Raw genomic sequence first — 23,449 nt, forward strand, 5'->3', positions numbered from 1 at the left:
ATGCACTTTTTTCCCCAAAAAATATAGGGGAAAATGTCTCTGCGTCTTATTATGCGAATATAGGACAGGCACCACCCCCCACCGCTGCCGGCACCACCTCCCCCTGTCACCGTTGCCATGCTAGTACGGAAGAGAGGCAGGAGAGCCATCCCAGGCCCACGCGAGCACCAGGCGATCTCCCGGCTGGACCTGACCCCTGCTGACATAGAAGACAGAGCAGCCCGAGCGATGGCACAGGTCAGGCTGCATTAATGGCAATAGTCAGGCTGCATTAATGGCAATGGTTAGGCTGTATTTCTTTGACACAGGTCAGGCTGCATTTCATGGGCACTGGTAAATATTTTAGTACACCATTTGGTTTAGAATATTTTTTTCTTGTTTTCCTCCTCTAAAACCTAGATGTGTCTTATGGAGCAAAAAATAAGGTAAATCCTTACGGTCCCTAAGTGATTAATGGGGGCACAGACAGCAATAAAAACTGACCTTTCCTCTCTATCCAAAACTAAAAAAAAGTGTTGCCTTTAGTTATACTTTAAGGTAAAAAAACTTCCTGGGTTCAGCTCCCCCCTCCCCCCAGCCCCCCTTATACTTACCTGAGCCCCATCTCGATCTAGCGATGTGCATGAGAGCAGTGGCTCTCCTGGGTCTCTCTCTCCTCATTGGCTCTCACAGCAGTGGGAGCCATTGGCTCCTGCTGCTGTTGATCACAGCCAGTAAGCCAATGAGGAGAGACCGGGGGAGTGGGGCTGAGCCATGCTCTGTGTGTGAATGCTCGAGTGCCCCCATAGCAAGAGGCTTGTTACTGGGGGCACACAGCAGGGGGGAGGAGCTAGGACTGCTGGTGGGGGACCCAAAAGAAGAGGATCGGGGCTGCTCAGTGAAAAACCATTGCACAGAGCAGGCAAGTATAACAGGTTTGTAAATTTTTTTTTTTAAATTATAACCTTTAGAATCACTTTAACCACTTGATCACTGGAATATTCCCCCCCTTCATGACCGGGCCATTTTTTGGTATACGGCACAGCATTGCTTTAACAGGTAATTGTATGGACATGCAACACTATACCCAAACAAAATTTATATAATTGTTTTCCCCCAGATAGAGCTTTCTTTTGGTGGTATTTGATCACCTCTGTGTTTTGTTTTTTTGAGCTATAAATAAAAAGGACCAATTTTTCTCTAAAAAAAACAATATTTTTTACTTTCTACTATAAAACATATCCAATAAAAAATGGAAAAAATCGAATTCCTTTATAAATGTATGCCAATATGTATTCTGCTACATGTTTTTGGTAAAACATCATCCCAATAAGTGTATATTAATTGGTTTGCGCAAAAGTTATAGCGTCTACAAACTACGGGATATATAATTGAATGTTTGTTTATTTATGGCTTTACTTATTTATTTTATACTAGTAATGGTGGTGATCAGCGACTTATAGTGGGACTACGATAGTATGGTGGGCAATCTGACACTAACTGACAATTTTGACACTGTGTGGGAACCAGTGACACTAATACAGTGATCAGTGCTAAAAATGTGCACTGTTACTGTACTAATGACACTGGCTGGGAAGGAGTTAAACATCCAGGGTGATCAAAGTGTGCCTAACCCATGTATATGTGTACTTTGAGTTGCTTTCACTAAGGGGCATGTTGTTTTTTTTCCCCCTGCTTTGCAGGGAAACAAAAGCCGCTATATCCTTCACTGACAGGACAGAGCTCTGTAATGTTTACATTGACAGAGCTCTGTCCTGTCTTTCTCCTCGCTGATCAGCGGGTGCCGGCGGCCATCCATTAAGCACAGCACAGCATGCGTCGCACGCGGTCCCTACCCAGAAAAGCAGAATCACGTATATATACACATTATTTTGTGCAGCAGTAAAGCTACAATGTGTGGTCGGCAATTGGTTAAGGGAAACTTAGCCTGGCTTGACCAGGATCCTGTAGCTTATCAGACCCTGAGCCCACTAGTAGGGACTCCACATCCCCGCACAGGAAAGATCCAGGGGAAGTTCCCGCTAGTTGGGATTAAAGCAATGTCCATACAAGGGTTGCCACCTCATCCCTCTAAACCTGAACACATATGAATTACACAGGTTCTGGGGCTGATTTAATGCAGATAAAGAACCAAGTGAGTTTAATTAACACCTTAATCAGCCTCAGAACCTGTGTAATTAATGTGTGTTCGGTTTTAAAGGGATAAGGTGGCAACCCTAGTCCATACCGGTAAATATTGTTTATGTTGCTTTACTGAACAAGGTTCTGTACATTCAGACACAGACAAGATGGTGGCACAATAGCTCAGTAAAGGATCACCTTATGCCTTTAAAGAGGAAGTAAACCCTTCCTCTTTGTTTCCCTGCAAAGGTAAAGCATAATGGGCTACTATGCATTGCATAGTAGCCCATTATGTGTTACTTACCTGACACAGGAACCTGCGATGTCACCGCTGTCCCCTCTTCCACGAAGCGTCCATCTTCCTTCCGGGTATCGCGACTCCGGCGCTGTGATTGGCCGTAGCCGCGATGACGCAACTCCCGCCCATGCACACGGGAGCCGCTACTAATGACATGATCGCCGTCAGAAACGGTATGCTCAGTGCGCCTGCGCGCCGTTTTCTACGGCGCATGCACCTTAGACATCGGTGCCTGTCTTTTGCAAATATCTCCTAAACCGTGTAGGTTTAGGAGATATTTCTTGCACCTACAGGTAAGGCTTACCTGTAGGTAAAAGTGGTCTGTAAGGGTTTACAACCACTTTAAGCACAGTGTGACCTGATGCACACCTCCCAACATTTTGAGATGGGAATGAGGGACACCTACTAGAAAATCTATGTGGGCATAGGACACACCCCTGTCACGCCCCTTAAAGGGGACATATGCCAAAAAAAGGGTTAATTAAATCCACCAATATTCCTTTATATTGGCTTTTAAAATTGACAAATGCAGCAATTTAGAATTTGGATGAAGAGTTTAGCACTGGGAAACACTTTTTGAAAGATAAAAAGTGCATTTTATATACAACTACAGTATCTCACAAAAGTGAGTACACACCTCACATTTTTGTAAATATTTTATTCTATCTTTTCATGTGACAACACTGAAGAAATGACACTTTGCTATAATGTAAAGTAGTGAGTGTACAGCTAGTATAACAGTGTAAATTTGCTGTCCCCTCAAAATAACTCAACACACAGCCATTAATGTCTAAACCGCTGGCAACAAAAGTGAGTACACCCCTAAGTGAAAATGTCCAAATTGGGCCCAATTAGCCATTTTCCCTCCCCAGTGTCATGTGACTCGCTAGTTCTCAGGTGCAAATGGCTAGTAGGTGTGTTAAATTTGGTGTTATCGCTCTCACTTTCTCATACTAGTCACTGTAAGTGCAACATGGCAACTCATGGCAAAGAACTCTCTGAGGATCTGAAAAAAAAAGAATTGCTGCTCTACATAAAGATGGCCTAGGCTATAAGAAAATTACCAAGACCCTGAAACTGAGCTGCAGCACAGTGGCAAAGAGCATCCAGTGGTTTAACAGGACAGGTTCCACTCAGAACAGGCCTCCCCATGATCGACCAAAGAAGTTGAGTGGATGTGCTCAGCGTCATATCCAGAGGTTGTCATTGGGAAATAGACGTATGGGTACTGCCAGCATTGCTGCAGAGGTTGAAGGGGTGGGGGGGTCAGTCTGTCAGTGGCCAGACCATACGCCGCACACTGCATAAAATTGGTCTGCATGGTTGACGTCCCAGAAGGAAGCCTCTTCTAAAGATGATGCACAATAAAGCCTGCAGTTTGCTGAAGACAAGCAAACTATGGACATGGATTACTGGAACCATGTCCTGTGGTCTGATGAGACCAAGATAAACTTATTTGGTTCAGATGGTGTCAAGCGTGTATGGCGGAAACCAGGTGAGGAGTACAAAGACAAGTGTGTCTTGCCTACTGTCAAGCATGGTGGTGGGAGTGTCATGATCTGGGGCTGCATGAGTGCTGCCAGCACTGGGGAGCTACAGTTCATTGAGGAAACCATGAATGCCAACATGTACTGTGACATCATAAGGCAGAGCTATGATTCCCTACCTTCGGAGACTGGGCTTCAGGGCAGTATTCCAACATGATAACGACCCCAAACACACCACCAAGACAATGGCTGCCTTGCTAAGGAAGATAAGGGTAAAGGTGATGGACTGGCCAAGCATGTCTTCAGACCCAAACCCTATTGAGCATCTGTGGGGCATCCTCAAACAGAAGGTGGAGGAGCGCAAGGTCTCTAACATCCACCAGCTCCGTGATGTCGTCATGGGGGAATGGAAGAGGACTCCAGTGGCAACCTGTGAAGCTCTGGTGAACTCCATGCCCAAGAGGGTTAAGGCAGTGCTGGAAAATAATGGTGGCCACACAAAATATTGACACTTTGGGCCCAATTTGGACATTTTCACTTATGGGTGTACTCACTTTTGTTGCAAGAGGTTTAGACATTAATGGCTGTGTGTTGAGTTATTTTGAGGGGACAGCAAATTAACACTGTTATACAAGCTGTACACTCACTACTTTACATTGTAGCAAAGTGTCATTTCTTCAGTGTTGTCACATGAAAAGATAGAAGACATAGGTGTGCGCAGCCTATTGCATTAGGGTGTGCACCCCAAAACGCAAACACACAAATATATATATATATATATATATATATATATATGGTGTCAGTGGACAGTGTCAGTTGTTTTTATTTTTATTATTTTGTTTATGTATTATTTTTTACAATTTTATTTATATTTTTTATTATTTTTTACAATTTTTTAGAAGCTTTGGTGAAATATCAGCAGGGGGATTCTGCGCTGCAAAGGGTGATTAGGGTGTGCCCAGGCACACCCGGCACACCCCCTGCGCACGCCTATGATAGAAGAAAATATTTACAAAAATGTGAGGGCTGTACTCACTTTTGTGAGATACTGTATATAGATCAGACCAAAATGAGGGACAAATGAGGAGGAAAGAGGGACAGAGGGACATTGCTCCAAATCAGGGATAGTCCCTTGACCATTGCATCCTATAGACCAGGGGTCTCAAACTTCTGGCCCTCCAGCTGTTGCAAAACTACAAGTCCCATCAGGCATTGCAAGGCTGACAGTTACAAGTATGACTCCCACAGGCAGAGGCATGATGGGACTTGTAGTTTTGCAACAGCTGGAGGGTCGCCAGTTTGAGACCCCTGCTATAGAGAAAGGCAGGGGGCGGTTCAAAGCTGTGATCTTACTGAAAGCCAACAGAAATTACATCAGTTTCTCGTTCGAGCAGCAAGCAAAATGTATCATTTGCTTTTGTATGTGTACAGTACATGTTTTTCTGCTGGAATGTATTTTATTTTGATGGAAAAAAAATAGTTTTCTGTTTGTATTCTGATTTCCTTTTTGTTTGTATGCTCTTGTGTTTTTTTTTTGTTTGTTTGTTTTTTGCTTTTTCCTTGTAGGTGCACTGTGTGCATCTTTCACCTGTAGTTGGTATCATTGTCACAGCAAGCGGTGTCCCTTGGCTGACTGAGATAGCAGTAAAAAGTCTGACGGAGTGGGTCCAGCTTGGAGGTTATTGATGAGGGCTAGAAGCAGTGCAAAAACTGGTCAGCTTATCAGTCCCACTAACAACAAGGGAATGAAAAGTGTTGTCTTTTTTAGATATTTCATTTATGTTTTTAACATTTATTGCAGGTTTTGGAACGGCTGAAGCACTGGTAAGCTCTTGAACCAGAAAAAGCGGTTGGGGGCAGTATTGGCTTCGGGCATAAATACGTTTGTGGTTTTGGTAGAATCGAGTGATTGTTGGTAACATCTCAGCTCAGCCAAAAGGGGATTTTTTGTTGGTATTTATATATTTTTGGACATCAATGACTATGGTGTTTTATTTTTGAAGCTGTGTCCAATATACACTTACATAAAATATATATCGTTCCAACAAATCAACAGTGTAAGGGGTTGATTTACTAAAGGCAAATAGACTATGCACTTTGCAAGATGCAGTTGCACTCTGCAAGTGTAGTTGCACCCGAGCTTAGTAAATTAGGTAAATCTTCACTTGGTAAAGAATACCCAATCACGTGCAAGGAGAATAAAATATAAAAAACTGTATCTTTGTTTGCACGTGATTGGATAATGGAAGTCAGCAGAGCTTCTGCTCATTTATTAAATTGGAGTTCTGCTTAAAAAAAAAAAAATAAAAGTCAGCAGGTACAAATACTGCAGCTGCTGACTTTTAATAATCAGACACTTACCTGTCCCAGGGTCCAGTGGTGTGGGGGAACGAAGCCCCGCTTGTCTCTCCCTCCTCTCTGTGGCACCGGCATTGTAACTGTGGGCACCCGGCTGTGGCTTCACAGCCGGGCACCCACTGCGCATGCGCGAGCTGTGCTGCGCACCGTGACTGGCTGGGCAATCATCTGGGATCTGTGACGTGTCCCAGATGATTGCCGAGAGGGAGGGGGGAGAGGTGATCTTCCTTCCGGTGCCGCGGTGCACCGGGAGGAAGTGGGAGCTGGGACCCTCTGGAAAGAGGGTATCCGCTCCCCCCTTAAAAAAAAATGACATGCCAAATGTGGCATGTCAGGGGGTCACCTCCCTTAAAGCGGAAGTTCCATTTTTTGGCGGAACTCCGATTTAAGCTTTGGAGCAACTGCACTTTGCACAGTGCATAGTGTATTTGCCTTTAGTAAATCAACCCCTTTGGTGCAATTGTGCTTGTGCTACATGATTGGTGGAGTGGTCATCTTTACTCCTCCGATAGCTACAACCCTTTCCCAATTACCTTATGCCCCCGAGAACAAACGACACTTAGGGGTTGATTTAAATAAACCAAAAAGGTGTTGTACTGTTCCATAAACAATTACAATTATATAGGCCATACAAATCATTATTTATGTAGCAATAACATATTAAAAATTCTGAATAAAAAGTCCCAAAAAGTGAGAGTCCATCAAGAAGTGAATATACTGAATTGGTGTTGATTTATCAAAACTGGAGTGTGCAAAATCTGGTGTAGCTCTGCATAGAAACCAATCAGCTTTCAGGTTTTATTGTCAAAGCTTAATTGAACAAGCTGATTGGTTACCATGCACAGCTACACCAGATTTAGCACTCTCCGGTTTTATTAAATCAACCCCATTATATCTTTGTGAATAAAAGCCTTTCTTGTGCACCAGCTACCATTAATAAAAAAAGCTGCTTACCGGAGATGCAGATCTCAAAAATGCAATTCTGACAGAGCTTGAGAGACAAAGCCCAGATCCCAAATAGATGAATGGCTTCAGTATTCAATCACCAGTGGCATTAACGGCATAGTACACAATAACTTCTAGGAAGCCCTGCTTGGGTCTCCAGTGAAGGATGTCTCCAGTGAAGGATGTCTCCAGTGAAGGATGTCTCCAGTGATGGATGTCACCAGTGAAGGATGTCTCCAGTGAAGGATATCTCCAGTGAAGGATGTCTCCAGTGAAGGATGTCTCCAGTGAAGGATGTCTCCAGTGATGGATGTCTCCAGCAGTGAAGGATATCTCCAGTGAAGGATATCTCCAGTGAAGGATGTCTCCAGTGAAGGATATCTCCAGTGAAGGATGTCTCCAGTGAAGGATATCTCCAGTGAAGGATATCTCCAGTGAAGGATGTCTCCAGTGAAGGATATCTCCAGTGAAGGATATCTCCAGTGAAGGATGTCTCCAGTGAAGGATGTCTCCAGTGAAGGATATCTCCAGTGAAGGATGTCTCCAGTGAAGGATGTCTCCAGTGAAGGATATCTCCAGTGAAGGATGTCTCTCACTCTCACTCACAATGCTTCTCACACATAAAACAAAGAGAATCAACATAGTGAAGTACATCCCAAATTACAGTTATTAAGAAATCAGCATAAACTCACAAGCAGAGACAAGTACAAGCGTGGAACCTCCAGTTATATGAGCGAGAGTGCATCTGAGGAAAAAATTAATAGACCGAAAATTTTGGAAAAAAAAAAAATGTTTTTCTGTCAGAACATTTTGTAAATAAGTCATTTTTCTCCTTCACCGATGTGCGCTGATGAGGTTGCACTGATGGGCACTGATGAATCAGCACTAACGGGTACTGAAGAGGTGGCACTGATAATGAGTTACTAATATGCAGCACTGATGGGCACTGATGAGACGGCAATAAAGGGTACTGATGAGGTGGCACTGATAAGGAGTTACTAATATGCAACACTGATGAGCACTGATAGGAGGCACTGATATGCAGAACTGATGAGCACTGATAGGCGGCACTGAGAGGTGGCACTGATAGGGGGCACCTATGGGCAATGATATGTGGCATGGATAGGCAGCACCGATGCACACTGATTGGCGGCACTGATGAGCAGGCACTGATGGGCACTGAAAGGCAGCTCTGACTTACATCACTGATGGGCACAGATTGGCATCACTCATGGACACAAATTGGCATTACTGATGGGCACATATTGGCATCACAGATGGGCACTGACTGGCGTTACTGCTGGGCACTGTTGGGGCTGTACTGATGATCAGTGCCCTGATTATCTGTACAGGTTTCCCCTGTGAGGAAATGCCACTGATCGGATCTCCTCTCCTCACACTCTGTCAGTGTGGGGCGAGGAGAGTGGATAACCGGCATTTCCTTGTTTACATGTGATCAGCTGTGATTGGACACAGCTGATCACATGGGTAAAGAGCCATGTCATTGAAGTTGTAATTTTTTGTCATAAGATTTTGGAAAATGAAAAAATTATTCATTTAATTTTTTTTTCAGTACTGTCACCAGTGTAGTACAGTGCAATCATTTAATGGGTGTGGTGGTGATCAGGGGGACTGACTGGTGACAGTACGAAAAAATCTAATTTTTCTTATTTTATTATTTATTTATATAATATAGTGTATAAATATTTTTTCTTTGACCAGAGAAATATAATGTTACGATAGTAACATTTTACTCAGTGGTGGCTGTTGCTCAACATTTTTTGGAAGGGCATAAACAAACTGAAAAATACAAAAAAAAACCCATCAAATGCATCCACTATGCCCATCAAATGCATCCACTATGCCCATCAAATGCAGCCACTGTGCCATCAATTGCAGCCACTTTGCCCACCAAATGCAGCCACAAGTCCATCTAGTTGAACCAATAAAAAAAAAAAACAACCATACAATCCTATATACACAATCCTATACCCACAGTTTATCCAGAGGAAGGCAAAAAACCCCAGCAAAGCATGATCCAATTTTCTACAGCAGGGGAAATATGTCTTCCTGATCCCCCGAGAGGCAATCAGATTTTCCCTGGATCAACTTTACCTATAAATGTTACTATCCAGTTATATTCTGTACATTTAGGGCCGGTTCACACGGGGGCGACTTGTCAGGCGACCTAGCTGCCTGACATGTCGCCTCCCGTTCTGTATAATGGAACCGTTCTAATCGGAGCGACGCAAGTCGCTCCGACTTAGAAGAAAGGTTCCTGTACTACTTTGGGGGCAACTTGCATAGACTTCTATACAGAAGTCGTCTTGCAAGTCGCCCCGGCAGTCGTGTGCAGGTCGCCTCGTCGTGCCGCGTCTTAGGAAAGAATCCAGGCCTTTTTAAAGCAATCTACTGAGCTGGCCAGAGTCTATTCCGCATTTTGACAGCATTTTTCTTCCAGATGTAAAGAGTGCCCCCTTGTCCTCTGTGATGACCTTAAAGTGATTAACCTGACCATGGACCCCCCCGCACCAAAAACACCCCCCCCCCATCGTCAGCTCACTTACCCGGCTTCCCCCCTCAGTGTCCATGTCCGGCTCCATCGTTTGGGCCCATGAGTCTCCTCGACTGTACGTCTCCTTCCTCCTCATATGCCGATAGGATAGCTTCTCCTTCCGGCCAATTGGGAAAAGACTTGTTTCCTGATTGGCTGGGAGAAGAATCAGTGTGATATGATGAATGAATATTCGTTATTGTCACACAACTGGGTGGGCTCGAAGCGCAGTGCTCTGCGCCCTGAGCCCACCCTTTTTGAAGCCTATTAGAACCTCTGGCTCTAATCACGGGCTTTAAAAAGATACACCCCCCCATTGGAATCCATGGTCAGGTGCCTGTATGTAGATCGGGGGCCGGATGCTGGCCTGTGTGCTCCTAATGGACAGGCCGCAACTGATCATATCCTCCTTAATCTCCTCTTCTCAAGAGAGAATAAATTCAGCTCCTCTAATCTTTTCCTCATAGCTGAGCTCCTCCATGCCTCTTATCAGTTTGGTTGCCCTTCTCTGCACGTTCTCCAGTTCCGTGCAGTGGCGTATCCAAGGTATGGCAGCCATGGCAGGTAAAGTTTTCTTTACCATTCACTTCCTCCACCAGCTTCTGTAATATGCTAGGCATCACAGAATGTGCTCCACAGCTGACTGATCGGATTTCAGAGGCAGCTCTCCCCGCCTGCTGTCTGTCAGATCCGTGTAGCACGGAGCCGAGCTCTCTGAAACTCCTCCTCGGTTCTTTGAGACACTGATCTGACAGGCGGAGCTGCACGGAGGAGACTGCACAGTAAGCTGAGGGGGGGAGGTGAACTGTGGAAAGGGTGAGATGTGGGGGGGAGGTGAACTGTGGAGAGGGTGAGCTGTGAGGGGGAGGTGAACTGTGGAGAGGGTGAGATGTGGGGGGAGGTGAACTGTGGAAAGGGTGAGATGTGGGGGGGAGGTGAACTGTGGAGAGGGTGAGATGTGGGGGGGGTGAACTGTGGAGAGGGTGAGATGTGGGGGGGGTGAACTGTGGAGAGGGTGAGATGTGGGGGGAGGTGAACTGTGGAGAGGGTGAGAAGTGGGGGGGGTGAACTGTGGAGAGGGTGAGATGTGGGGGGGAGGTGAACTGTGGAGAGGGTGAGATGTGGGGGGGAGGTGAACTGTGGAGAGGGTGAGATGTGGGGGGGAGGTGAACTGTGGAGAGGGTGAGATGTGGGGGGAGGTGAACTGTGGAGAGGGTGAGATGTGGGGGGAGGTGAACTGTGGAGAGGGTGAGATGTGGGGGGGGGGGGTTAACTGTGGAGAGGGTGAGATGTGGGGGGGAGGTGAACTGTGGAGAGGGTGAGATGTGGGGGGAGGTGAACTGTGGAGAGGGTGAGCTGTGGGGGGGGGAGGTGAACTGTGGAAAGGGTGAGATGTGGGGGGGAGGTGAACTGTGGAGAGGGTGAGCTGTGAGGGGGAGGTGAACTGTGGAGAGGGTGAGATGTGGGGGGAGGTGAACTGTGGAGAGGGTGAGATGTGGGGGGGGGTGAACTGTGGAGAGGGTGAGATGTGGGGGGAGGTGAACTGTGGAGAGGGTGAGATGTGGGGGGGAGGTGAACTGTGGAGAGGGTGAGATGTGGGGGGGAGGTGAACTGTGGAGAGGGTGAGATGTGGGGGGGAGGTGAACTGTGGAGAGGGTGAGATGTGGGGGGAGGTGAACTGTGGAGAGGGTGAGATGTGGGGGGGGGGGGTGAACTGTGGAGAGGGTGAGATGTGGGGGGGAGGTGAACTGTGGAGAGGGTGAGATGTGGGGGGAGGTGAACTGTGGAGAGAGTGAGATGTGGGGGGAGGTGAACTGTGGAGAGGGTGAGATGTGGGGGGAGGTGAACTGTGGAGAGGGTGAGATGTGGGGGGGGGTGAACTGTGGAGAGGGTGAGATGTGGGGGGAGGTGAACTGTGGAGAGGGTGAGATGTGGGGGGGGGGGTGAACTGTGGAGAGGGTGAGATGTGGGGGGGAGGTGAACTGTGGAGAGGGTGAGATGTGGGGGGGAGGTGAACTGTGGAGAGGGTGAGATGTGGGGGGGAGGTGAACTGTGGAGAGGGTGAGATGTGGGGGGAGGTGAACTGTGGAGAGGGTGAGATGTGGGGGGGGGGTGAACTGTGGAGAGGGTGAGATGTGGGGGGGAGGTGAACTGTGGAGAGGGTGAGATGTGGGGGGAGGTGAACTGTGGAGAGAGTGAGATGTGGGGGGAGGTGAACTGTGGAAAGGGTGAGATGTGGGGGGGAGGTGAACTGTGGAGAGGGTGAGCTGTGGGGGGGGGAGGTGAACTGTGGAAAGGGTGAGATGTGGGGGGGAGGTGAACTGTGGAGAGGGTGAGCTGTGAGGGGGAGGTGAACTGTGGAGAGGGTGAGATGTGGGGGGGAGGTGAACTGTGGAGAGGGTGAGATGTGGGGGGAGGTGAACTGTGGAGAGGGTGAGATGTGGGGGGGAGGTGAACTGTGGAGAGGGTGAGATGTGGGGGGAGGTGAACTGTGGAGAGGGTGAGATGTGGGGGGAGGTGAACTGTGGAGAGGGTGAGATGTGGGGGGGGGTGAACTGTGGAGAGGGTGAGATGTAGGGGGGAGGTGAACTGTGGAGAGGGTGAGATGTGGGGGGAGGTGAACTGTGGAGAGGGTGAGCTGTGGGGGGGGGAGGTGAACTGTGGAAAGGGTGAGATGTGGGGGGTGAACTGTGGAGAGGGTGAGCTGTGGGGGGGTGAACTGTGGAGAGGGTGAGCTGTGAGGGGGAGGTGAACTGTGGAGAGGGTGAGATGTGGGGGGAGGTGAACTGTGGAGAGGGTGAGATGTGGGGGGGAGGTGAACTGTGGAGAGGGTGAGATGTGGGGGGGGGAGGTGAACTGTGGAAAGGGTGAGATGTGGGGGGGAGGTGAACTGTGGAGAGGGTGAGCTGTGGGGGGGGGGAGGTGAACTGTGGAAAGGGTGAGATGTGGGGGGGAGGTGAACTGTGGAGAGGGTGAGCTGTGAGGGGGAGGTGAACTGTGGAGAGGGTGAGATGTGGGGGGAGGTGAACTGTGGAGAGGGTGAGATGTGGGGGGGGTGAACTGTGGAGAGGGTGAGATGTGGGGGGAGGTGAACTGTGGAGAGGGTGAGAAGTGGGGGGGGTGAACTGTGGAGAGGGTGAGATGTGGGGGGGAGGTGAACTGTGGAGAGGGTGAGATGTGGGGGGGAGGTGAACTGTGGAGAGGGTGAGATGTGGGGGGGAGGTGAACTGTGGAGAGGGTGAGATGTGGGGGGAGGTGAACTGTGGAGAGGGTGAGATGTGGGGGGAGGTGAACTGTGGAGAGGGTGAGATGTGGGGGGGGGGTGAACTGTGGAGAGGGTGAGATGTGGGGGGGAGGTGAACTGTGGAGAGGGTGAGATGTGGGGGGAGGTGAACTGTGGAGAGGGTGAGCTATGGGGGGGGGAGGTGAACTGTGGAAAGGGTGAGATGTGGGGGGGAGGTGAACTGTGGAGAGGGTGAGCTGTGAGGGGGAGGTGAACTGTGGAGAGGGTGAGATGTGGGGGGAGGTGAACTGTGGAGAGGGTGAGATGTGGGGGGGGGTGAACTGTGGAGAGGGTGAGATGTGGGGGGAGGTGAACTGTGGAGAGGGTGAGATGTGGGGGGGGGTGAACTGTGGAGAGGGTGAGATGTGGGGGGGAGGTGAACTGTGGAGAGGGTGAGATGTGGGGGGGAGGTGAACTGTGGAGAGGGTGAGATGTGGGGGGGAGGTGAACTGTGGAGAGGGTGAGATGTGGGGGGAGGTGAACTGTGGAGAGGGTGAGATGTGGGGGGGGGGGTGAACTGTGGAGAGGGTGAGATGTGGGGGGGAGGTGAACTGTGGAGAGGGTGAGATGTGGGGGGAGGTGAACTGTGGAGAGAGTGAGATGTGGGGGGAGGTGAACTGTGGAGAGGGTGAGATGTGGGGGGGAGGTGAACTGTGGAGAGGGTGAGCTGTGGGGGGGAGGTGAACTGTGGAGAGGGTGAGCTGTGGGGGGAGGTGAACTGTGGAGAGAGTGAGATGTGGGGGGAGGTGAACTGTGGAGAGGGTGAGATGTGGGGGGGAGGTGAACTGTGGAGAGGGTGAGATGTGGGGGGAGAGGTGAACTGTGGAGAGGGCGAGCTGTGGGGGGGAGGTGAACTGTGGAGAGGGCGAGCTGTGGGGGGGAGGTAAACTGTGGAGAGGGTGAGCTGTGGGGGGGAGGTGAACTGTGGAGAGGGTGAGATGTGGGGGGGGAGGTGAACTGTGGAGAGGGTGAGATGTGGGGGGGAGGTGAACCGTGGAGAGGGTGAGCTGTGGGGGGAGGTGAACTGTGGAGAGGGTGAGCTGTGGGGGGGTGAACTGTGGAGAGGGTGAAATGTGGGGGGAGGTGAACTGTGGAGAGGGTGAGCTGTGGGGGGGGTGAATTGTGGAGAGGGTGAGATGTGGGGGGGTGAATTGTGGAGAGGGTGAGATGTGGGGGGGGAGGTGAACCGTGGAGAGGGTGAGATGTGGGGGGGGAGGTGAACCGTGGAGAGGGTGAGCTGTGGGGGGGGTGAACTGTGGAGTGGGTAAGATGTGGGGGGGTGAACTGTGGAGAGGGTGAGATGTGGGGGGGGTGAACTGTGGAGAGGGTGAGATGTGGGGGGAGGTGAACTGTGGAGAGGGTGAGATGTGGGGGGGTGAACTGTGGAGAGGGTGAGATGTGGGGGGGTGAACTGTGGAGAGGGTGAGCTGTGGGAAGGGTGAACTGTAGACGAGAGAAGAGAAGGTAACCTGTGGGTGGAGGGAGGGGGGGGTGAGCTGTAGAGAGAGAGGGCGAGAGGGTGAGCTGTGGGGGGAACTGTGGAGAGGGGGGAGAGGGTGAGCTGTGGGGGGTGACCTGTGGAGGGGGAGAGGGTGAGCTGTGGGGGGAGGTGAACTGTGGAGAGGGTGAGCTGTGGGGTGGAGGGAGGTGAGCTGTGGGGGGTGAACTGTGGACGAGAGAAGAGAAGGTAACCAGAGGGAGGAGGGGATGAGCTGTGGAGAGGGGAGGGGTAAACTGAGAAGAGAAGGTAAGCTGTGCATGGAGGGAAAGGTAACCTGTGTGTGTGTGGGGGGGGGGGGGGGTGAGCTGTGGACGAGAGAAGAGAAGGTGACCTGTGGATGGGGAGATGAGCTGTGGACAGGGAGGGAGAAGGTAAAGAACACTTTACTTCTCTTTCGCAAGGAATGGCGGTATTGGGGGCGGGGATAGGGGTGGAGTTGGGGGGTGAGGGGGCGGAGAGTTGACTGGGGAGGGTGGGTTCCTGCACCTATTCTCTGAGAAGCCCTGTCTCTCTCTCTGGAGTCCATACCTCTCCTAATACAAGAAAGTGGATATATTGAAAGAACCCGCACTCTGGAATCCGTCCAAATTCTTTATTTAATAATCACCAAGTACAGAATAATTGCTAACATGTTTCGGCAAAGAGCCTTGTTCACAGCATAGTTACCAGCATAACAAGCACCAACATATATACAAAAAGAGACTTGAATAACCCCCATTCATTAGTCAATGCAATTAGCTGTAGATGAGAATCACTATTGTATAGAGACTCTCTGAAGGTAAAAAACTTTTTTTGCAAAGATTTAAAATGCATTTATACATTGACACAATAAACATGAAAAAACACGATAATAATCATCATAGATTATCGAACATGAATTCTGTGATTTAAAAATCTGAATAAAAAACATTAAACTATTTGTGGGTCAAAACCAAGATTCCAGCAAAAGAACGGATTCATAATGAGAGATATGGAGGAAAAATTAGGGCAAATGAATATAGATGTGAAAATCACGCATCCAACCTATTAGATGTCGTTTTTACTGTAAAAATACATCAACATCATATCTAAAATTCATTCACGTTGGCATTCTCTTTTTTAAGTTAAAAATCCACCAAACTTCTCTCTCTAATAGCTTGGGGTGGGTGTCTCCTCCTCTAGGTTGAGAGATCTGATTGTGCAGCCCACATACTGCAGACTGCACAAAGTACACTCCATTGCATAAACTACATTGGAGGAACCACAGTTTATGTAGTCCCACAGAAAAAACTCCTTCCCTGTAGCACAAGATTGTACTGTCTGATTTTTTGGTATGGTAGGTTATTTGGTATGTTTGTGGCAGAAACGACACGTGTTGGTGCCACAGGCATATGATTCATTGGCACTTAAAAATGTACTCTCTCCACACCTTTGGACAAAAATAAGCTGGGTGATAACATTCCTTCCAAAGTTTTAGCCCGATGGCTGGAAAATCTACACCCTCACTTTAGGAACAGAGAAAGATCACAAACCATGGACAAGATAGGTAGATGTTTAATGATATCCTTAATTTGATTAAATTCTCCTAAATAGGTCGTAACAAAAGTAAAAATATCTTGGCCATCGGATTTGCCTTTTTTATGGGATTTGTGTTTCAATAACGTGGATCTATCCCTGTCTGCAGCTGTGGCTATTGCTCTGTTAACATCCCTGGAGTTATATTTGGGTGCTACTAATCTGGTGGCTATTGTGTCACACTCCTGGACAAAGCTTCTTTTAGTGGAACAATTTCTCTTAGCTCTTATACATTCACCAAGTGGAACCGATCTAATCGTGTGTATAGGATGACAACTGGTCGTCACTAACCAAACACTGCAATGAAAACCAAGGAACTCTCCAAACAAGTAAGGGACAATGTTGTTGAGAAGTACAAGTCAGGGTTAGGTTATAAAAAAATATCCAAATCTTTGATGATCCCTAGGAGCACCATCAAATCTATCATAACCAAATGGAAAGAACATGGCACAACAGTAAACCTACCAAAAGATGGCCGCACACCAAAACTCATGGACCGGGCAAGGAGGGCATTAATCAGAGAGGCAGCACAGAGACCTAAGGTAACCCTGGAGGAGCTGCAGAGTTCCACAGCAGAGACTGGATTATTTGTACATAGGACGACAATAAGCCGTACGCTCCATAGGGTTGGACTTTATGGCAGAGTGGCCAGAAGAAAACCATTACTTTCAGCAAAAAACAAAAGGGCATGTTTTAAGTTTGTGAAAAGGCATGTGGGAGACTCCCAAAATGTATGGAGGAAGGTGCTCTGGTCTTATGAGACTAAAATTTAACTTTTAGGCCATCAAAGAAAATGCTATGTCTGGCGCAAACCCAACACATCACATCACCCAAAGAACACCATCCCCACAGTGAAACATGGTGATGGCAGCATCATGCTGTGGGGATGTTTTTCAGCAGTCAGGACTGGGAAACTGGTCAGAGTTGAGGGAAAGATGGATGGTGCTAAATACGGGGATATTCTTGAGCAAAACCTGTACTGTACCACTCTGTGTGTGATTTGAGGCTAGTACGAAGGTTCACCTTCCAGCAGGACAATGACCCCAACACATTGCTAAAGCAACACTCGAGTGGTTTAAGGGGAAACATGTAAATGTGGACACTTGCACGAGGAGCTACGTCCATTGATCCTGCTACCTGATGAATCCTGAGACCCATAGGTAGCATTTTGGATCCAGACTCACTCCTCACAGCACCCCAGACTCCTAGCATCATGTCCCCGACAAAAGCGCAGAAAGCCGCCGTGGCGAAGCTGGAACAATTCTGTCGGCAAGATAGAGAGGAACCAGAGGAAGATGGAGGCGCTGTGAGGACAGGGGGGAGCAGGCGCAGGGAGACACGGACAGGATACTAGAAGTAATCACGTTTTGCGGAGGTCAAGGTAGACATCTCCCTGATAAGGCAGGATTTTCAGAAGCTCCGTGACCGAGTTAAGACCACGGAGACCCGGCTGAGCACAGTAGAAGACGCGATCCCGCCACTGCAGACAGGGACCGACGGTATGCAGCAACAGATACACCAGCTTCTCTCCAAACAAGATGATATGGAGAACAGGCTCAGGAGATGTAATCTGCTCTTTATCTGACTTCCTGAAGGGGCAGAAGGTAAGAACCCCACCATGTTCTTGGAACAACTGCTCATTACATCCTATGGTAGAGAAATCTTCTCCCCCATGCTGGCAGTTGAGAGGGCACATCGCATGCCAGCCAGACCCCCCCCAAAAAACATTTATAGCTAAATTTCTCAATTATAAAGATCAGGACGCAGCCCTAAGAATTGCCAGAGAAAAGGGTAATATTCCCTTTGGGAATATCAAAGTTGCCATCTTCCCAGATTTCTCGGCGGAGGTCCAGAGTCACCGCCAGAGCTTCGTGTGCTCACTGTGCCCATCATTGTAGCTTCATGGTGCCCATCATTGCAGCCTCACTGTGCCCATCAATGCAGCCTCACTGTGCCCACCAATGCAGCCTCACTGTGCCCACCAATGTAGCTTCACTGTGCCCACCAAAGCAGTTTCTCTGTGCCCATGGATGCAGCCTCACTGTGCCTACCAATTGCAGCCTCTGTGCCCACCAATTGCAGTCTCTCTGTGCCCACCAATTGCAGCCTATGTGTGCCCACCAATTGCAGCCTCTCTGTGCCCACCAATTGCAGCCTTTGTGCCCACCAATTGCAGCCCCTCTGTGCCCACCAATTGCAGCCTCTGTGTGTCCACCAATTGCAGCCACGCTGTGCCCATCAATGCAGCCTCGCCGTGCCCACCAATGCAGCCTCGCCGTGCCCATCATTGCAGCCTCACTGTGCCCATGAAATCATTCTCACTGTGTCCACCAGTGCAGCCTCTGTGTGCCCACCAATGCAGCCTCCCTATGCCCACCAATGCAGCCTCCCTGTGCCCATCAATGCAGCCTCCCTGTGCCCATCAATGCAGCCTCACTGTGTCAATCATTGCAGCCTCACAGTGCCCATCAATGCAGCCTCACTGTGCCCACCAATGCAGTTATGCTGTGCCCACCAATGCAGTTTCTCTGTGGCCATGAATGCAGCCTCACTGTGCCTACCAATTGCAGCCTCTGTGCCCACCAATTGCAGTCTCTCTGTGCCCACCAATTGCAGCCTCTGTGTGCCCACCAATTGCAGCCTCTATGTGCCCACCAATTGCAGCCTCTGTGCCCACCAATTGCAGCCTCTCTGTGCCCACCAATTGCACCCTTTCTGTGCTCACCAATTGCAGCCTCTATGTGCCCAACAATTGCAGCCTCGCCGTGCCCATCAATGCAGCCTCACCATGCCCATCAATGCTGGCTCGCCGTGCCCACCAATGCAGCCTCGCCATGCCCATCATTGCAGTCTCACTGTGCCCACCTATGCAGCCTCCCTGTGCCCACCAATGCAGCCTCCCTGTGCCCATCAATGCAGCCTCCCTGTGCCAATCATTGCAGCCTCACTGTGCCCATCATTGTAGCTTCATGGTGCCCATCAATGCAGCCTCTCTGTGCCCATCAATCCAGCCTCTCTGTGCCCACCAATGCAGCCTTGCTGTGCCCATCAATCCAGCCTCACTGTAGCCACCAATGCAGCCTCGCTGTGCCCAACAATGCAGCCTCGCTGTGCCCACCAATGCAGCTTCTCTGTGCCCATGATTGCAGCCTCACTTTGCCCACCAATTGCAGCCTCTGTGTGCCCACCAATTGCAGCCTCTGTGCCCACCAATTTCAGCCTCTGTGTTCCCACCAATTGCAGCCTCTCTGCCCACCAATTGCAGCCTCTGTGTCCACCAATTGCAGCCTCTGTGTCCACCAATTGCAGCCTCACCTTTTTCTGGATTACACAGCGCTCTCCGCCCCCCCAGACCAGCTCGTGTGATAGGCGGAACACTGATTCAATCTACTATCACACGAGCCGCTCTAGGGGGGCGGGACCTTGCACACAGACCCAGCTCTGTGACATACGAGTGCCGGAGGACAGAGGGAGGAGAGCGCTGCAGTCGCCGATCAAAGCGGCCCCAGGCAGGTGGCCTACCGGGAAATTTCCCGGTATCCCGGTAGGCCAGTCCGGCCCTGGTCAGCTGTACCTCGCTAGCTAAACCATTGCGTGATGTTTTGGGTAAATATTTGGGGTTATTGTGTATGCACACCTTCCAACTTTTTGAGATGGGAATGAGGGACACGTATCAGCAAAAGTATGCAGGCATAAGACACTCCCCTGGTCACGCCCCATTAAAGGAGAATTGTACAAAAAATAAAAGATTGGTTCAACCCACAAGTGCTTTTTTTACCACTACTATTCCTTTATATTGGCTTTTGGAATTTACAAATGCAGCAGTTTAGAAACTGAAGGGTTTAGCGATGGAAAACACTTTTTGATAAATTAAAAAGTGCATTTTTATATACAACTATAAAGATCAGACAAAAATGAGGGACAAATGAGGAGGAATGAGGGACAGAGGGACATTGCTCCAAATCAGGGACAGTCCCTCAAAATCAGGGACATTTGGGAGCTATGTGTATGTGGGGGACTGACATACTTCTCAAATGTATAAAAGGCTGTATTCTTGTCCAATAAATCATTCTATGTTCAAGCTGTGTAATTGAGCTAGTCTCATCTGGTTTTTAGTTACAATATATGGGCTGTAATATCTGATATCTATATTCAGACTGGAGGAGTGGTATATGATGATGAAAGCGCTTAATCGAGGTGTGGGACGTTTCATTACACCTCCAACGTAGTTTATGCAATAGAGAGTACTTTGTGCAGTCTGCAGTATGTGGGCTGCACAATCAGATCTCTCAGGACATGGGTGAGCGAACACTTTCATGGAGCTTCATATCAGAATGACAAGAGTTTATCAAATGTATCTAAACATTTTAATTATGTGCATCATGGTAAAATGTCCTCTTTCACTTTTTATGGCCTATAGAGAGTATAAAAATCCACCTAAAGGGGGAGACACCCACCGCAAGCTATTAGAGAGAGAAGTTTGGTGGATTTTTAATTTAAAAACGAGAATGCTGACAGGAATGAATTTTAGATATGATGTTGATGTATTTTTACAGTAATAACCACATCTAATAGGTGGGATGCATGATTTTCACATCTGTATTCGTTTGCCCTAATTTTCCCTCCATATCTCTCACTATGAATCAGTTCTTTTCCTGAAATCTTAGTTTTGACCCACAAATAGTTTAATGGTTTTTATTCAGATTTTTCAATCACAGAATTCATGTTCCATAATCTATGATGATTATTATCGTTGTTTTTTCATGTTTATTGCGTCAATGTATAAATGCATTTTAAATCTTTGCAAAAAAAGTTTTTTACCTTCAGAGAGTCTCTATACAATGGTGATTCTCATCTACAGCTAATTGCATTGACTAATGAATGGGGGTGATTCAAGTTTCTTTTTGTATATATGTTGGTGCTGGCTATGTGGGTAACTGTGAAGTGAACAAGGCTCTTTGCCAAAACATGTTAACAGTTACTCTGTACTTGGTGATTGTCGAATAAAGAATTTGGATGGATTCCAGAGTGCGGGTTCTTTCCATATATCCATATTCCTAGTTTGTTATGAGTAGGGATGAGCTTCGAGTTTGAGTCGAACCCATGTTCGACTCAAACATCGCATGTTGGACCATTCGTCAAATTGCAAAAGATATGGGCCGCTCACGCCAAATTTGAGTGGTGCGTCACGGCCCATAATTCACTGCGGCATCACAGTGCATTGCTGGCTGATGATTGGCCAAGCATGCGGGTCATAGTGCATGCTGTACTGAGAGTGCCGACTGTACTGAGAGCCATAATTGGCCAAAGCCAGGGTGGCTTTGGCCAATTATGGCTCAGGGGGTTTAGTACATGACCCACATTATATAAGGCCGCCTGCACATCGGCCCTGTGTAGTGTGTTCTGGCGTTGAGAGAGAGATAAAGAGAGACAGTGTCATTTGATTTAAGTTAGATAGAGTAGGCAGGCGAGTCAGTTAGCTGCACTTACAGTGTATTGTGTGTATATATATATATATATATATATATATACACACATGCATCCTAGGTGTATATATATATATATATATATATATATATATATATATATACACACACACTGTATTCAGTTTAGCTAGATCCATTCCTGTTATTCTCTTCCTACTGACAGGCAAGCAGGTGTTTTTACAGTATTTATAGCTACCTGAAGAAAATTGTTGGTGTTCTTCTGATCCTATTAGTCCTATTAGCTACAGTATTTACAGTTAGTGTACACTGCGTCCTCTGCACAATGTGCACCTAAAGATACCTGAAGAAAATTGGTGGTGTTCTTCTGATCCTATTAGTACCGCAGGCAGCTGCAGTATTTACAAGTTAGTGTAGTGCGTCCTCTACACAGTGTGCACCTAAAGCTACCTGAAGAAAATTGGTGGTGTTCTTCTGATCCTATTATTACTGCAGGCAGCTGTAGTATTTACAGGTTAGTGTAGTGCGTCCTCTGCACAGTGTGCACCTAAAGCTCCCTGAAGAAAATTGGTGGTGTTCTTCTGATCCTATTAGTACCGCAGGCAGCTGCAGTATTTACAAGTTAGTGTAGTGCGTCCTCTGCACAGTGTGCACCTAAAGCTCCCTGAAGAAAATTGGTGGTGTTCTTCTGATCCTATTAGTACCGCAGGTAGCTGCAGTATTTAAAAGTTAGTGTAGTGCGTCCTCTGCACAGTGTGCACCTAAAGCTACCTGGAGAAAATTGGTGGTGTTCTTCTGATCCTATTAGTACCGCAGGCAGCTGCAGTATTTACAAGTTAGTGTAGTGCGTCCTCTGCAGTGTGCACCTAAAGCTACCTGAAGAAAATTGGTGGTGTTCTTCTGATCCTATTAGTACCGCAGGCAGCTGTAGTATTTACAAGTTAATGTAGTGCGTCGTCTGCACAGTGTGCACCTAAAGCTACCTGAAGAAAATTGGTGATGTTCTTCTGATCCTATTAGTACCGCAGGCAGCTGTAGTATTTACAGGTAAATGTAGTGCATCCTCTGCACAGTGTGCACCTAAAGCTACCTGAAGAAAACTGGTGGTGTTCTTCTGATCCTATTAGTACCGCAGGCAGCTGCAGTATTTACAAGTTAGTGTAGTGTGTCCTCTGCACAGTGTGCACCTAAAGCTACCTAAAGAAAATTGGTGGTGTTATTCTGATCCTATTAGTACCACAGGCAGCTGCAGTATTTACAAGTTAATGTAGTGCGTCGTCTGCACAGTGTGCACCTAAAGCTACCTGAAGAAAATTGGTGGTGTTCTTCTGATCCTATTAGTACCGCAGGCAGCTGTAGTATTTACAGGTAAATGTAGTGCGTCCTCTGCACAGTGTGCACCTAAAGCTACCTGAAGAAAATTGGTGGTGTTCTTCTGATCCTATTAGTACCACAGGCAGCTGCAGTATTTACAAGTTAGTGTAGTGTGTCCTCTGCACAGTGTGCACCAAAAGCTACCTAAAGAAAATTGGTGGAATTATTCTGACCCTATTAGTACCACAGGCAGCTGCAGTATTTACAAGTTAGTGTAGTGCCTCCTCTGCACAGTGTGCACCTAAAGCTACCTGAAGAAAATTGGTGGTGTTCTTCTGATCCTATTAGTACCGCAGGCAGCTGTAGTATTTACAGGTTAGTGTAGTGCGTCCTCTGCACAGTGTGCACCTAAAGCTCCCTGAAGAAAATTGGTGGTGTTCTTCTGATCCTATTAGTAACGCAGGCAGCTGCAGTATTTATAAGTTAGTGTAGTTCGTCCTCTGCACAGTGTGCACCTAAAGCTACCTGGAGAAAATTGGTGGTGTTCTTCTGATCCTATTAGTACCACAGGCAGCTTCAGTATTTACAAG

At 47.9% G+C, this 23,449-nt stretch overlaps 2 protein-coding genes across 2 annotated transcripts in view; both read right to left on the reverse strand.

Annotated features, from left to right (window-relative positions):
* The window catches only part of IGSF5 (immunoglobulin superfamily member 5), a 188,798-nt gene extending 181,162 nt beyond the window's left edge, over window positions 1-7,636 (reverse strand). Inside the window, exon 1 of the mRNA XM_073617231.1 lies at window positions 7,219-7,636. The gene's annotated coding sequence lies outside the window, so the exon portion shown is untranslated. The remainder of the gene's footprint in view (window positions 1-7,218) is intronic.
* Window positions 1-23,449, reverse strand: part of LOC141129287 (beta-1,3-galactosyltransferase 5-like) — a 64,636-nt gene that overhangs the window by 33,966 nt on the left and 7,221 nt on the right. The window lies entirely within an intron of this gene.

This window comes from Aquarana catesbeiana, linkage group LG02 (assembly GCF_042186555.1).
Source record: "Aquarana catesbeiana isolate 2022-GZ linkage group LG02, ASM4218655v1, whole genome shotgun sequence".
In the NCBI taxonomy this organism is placed as follows: domain Eukaryota; kingdom Metazoa; phylum Chordata; class Amphibia; order Anura; family Ranidae; genus Aquarana; species Aquarana catesbeiana.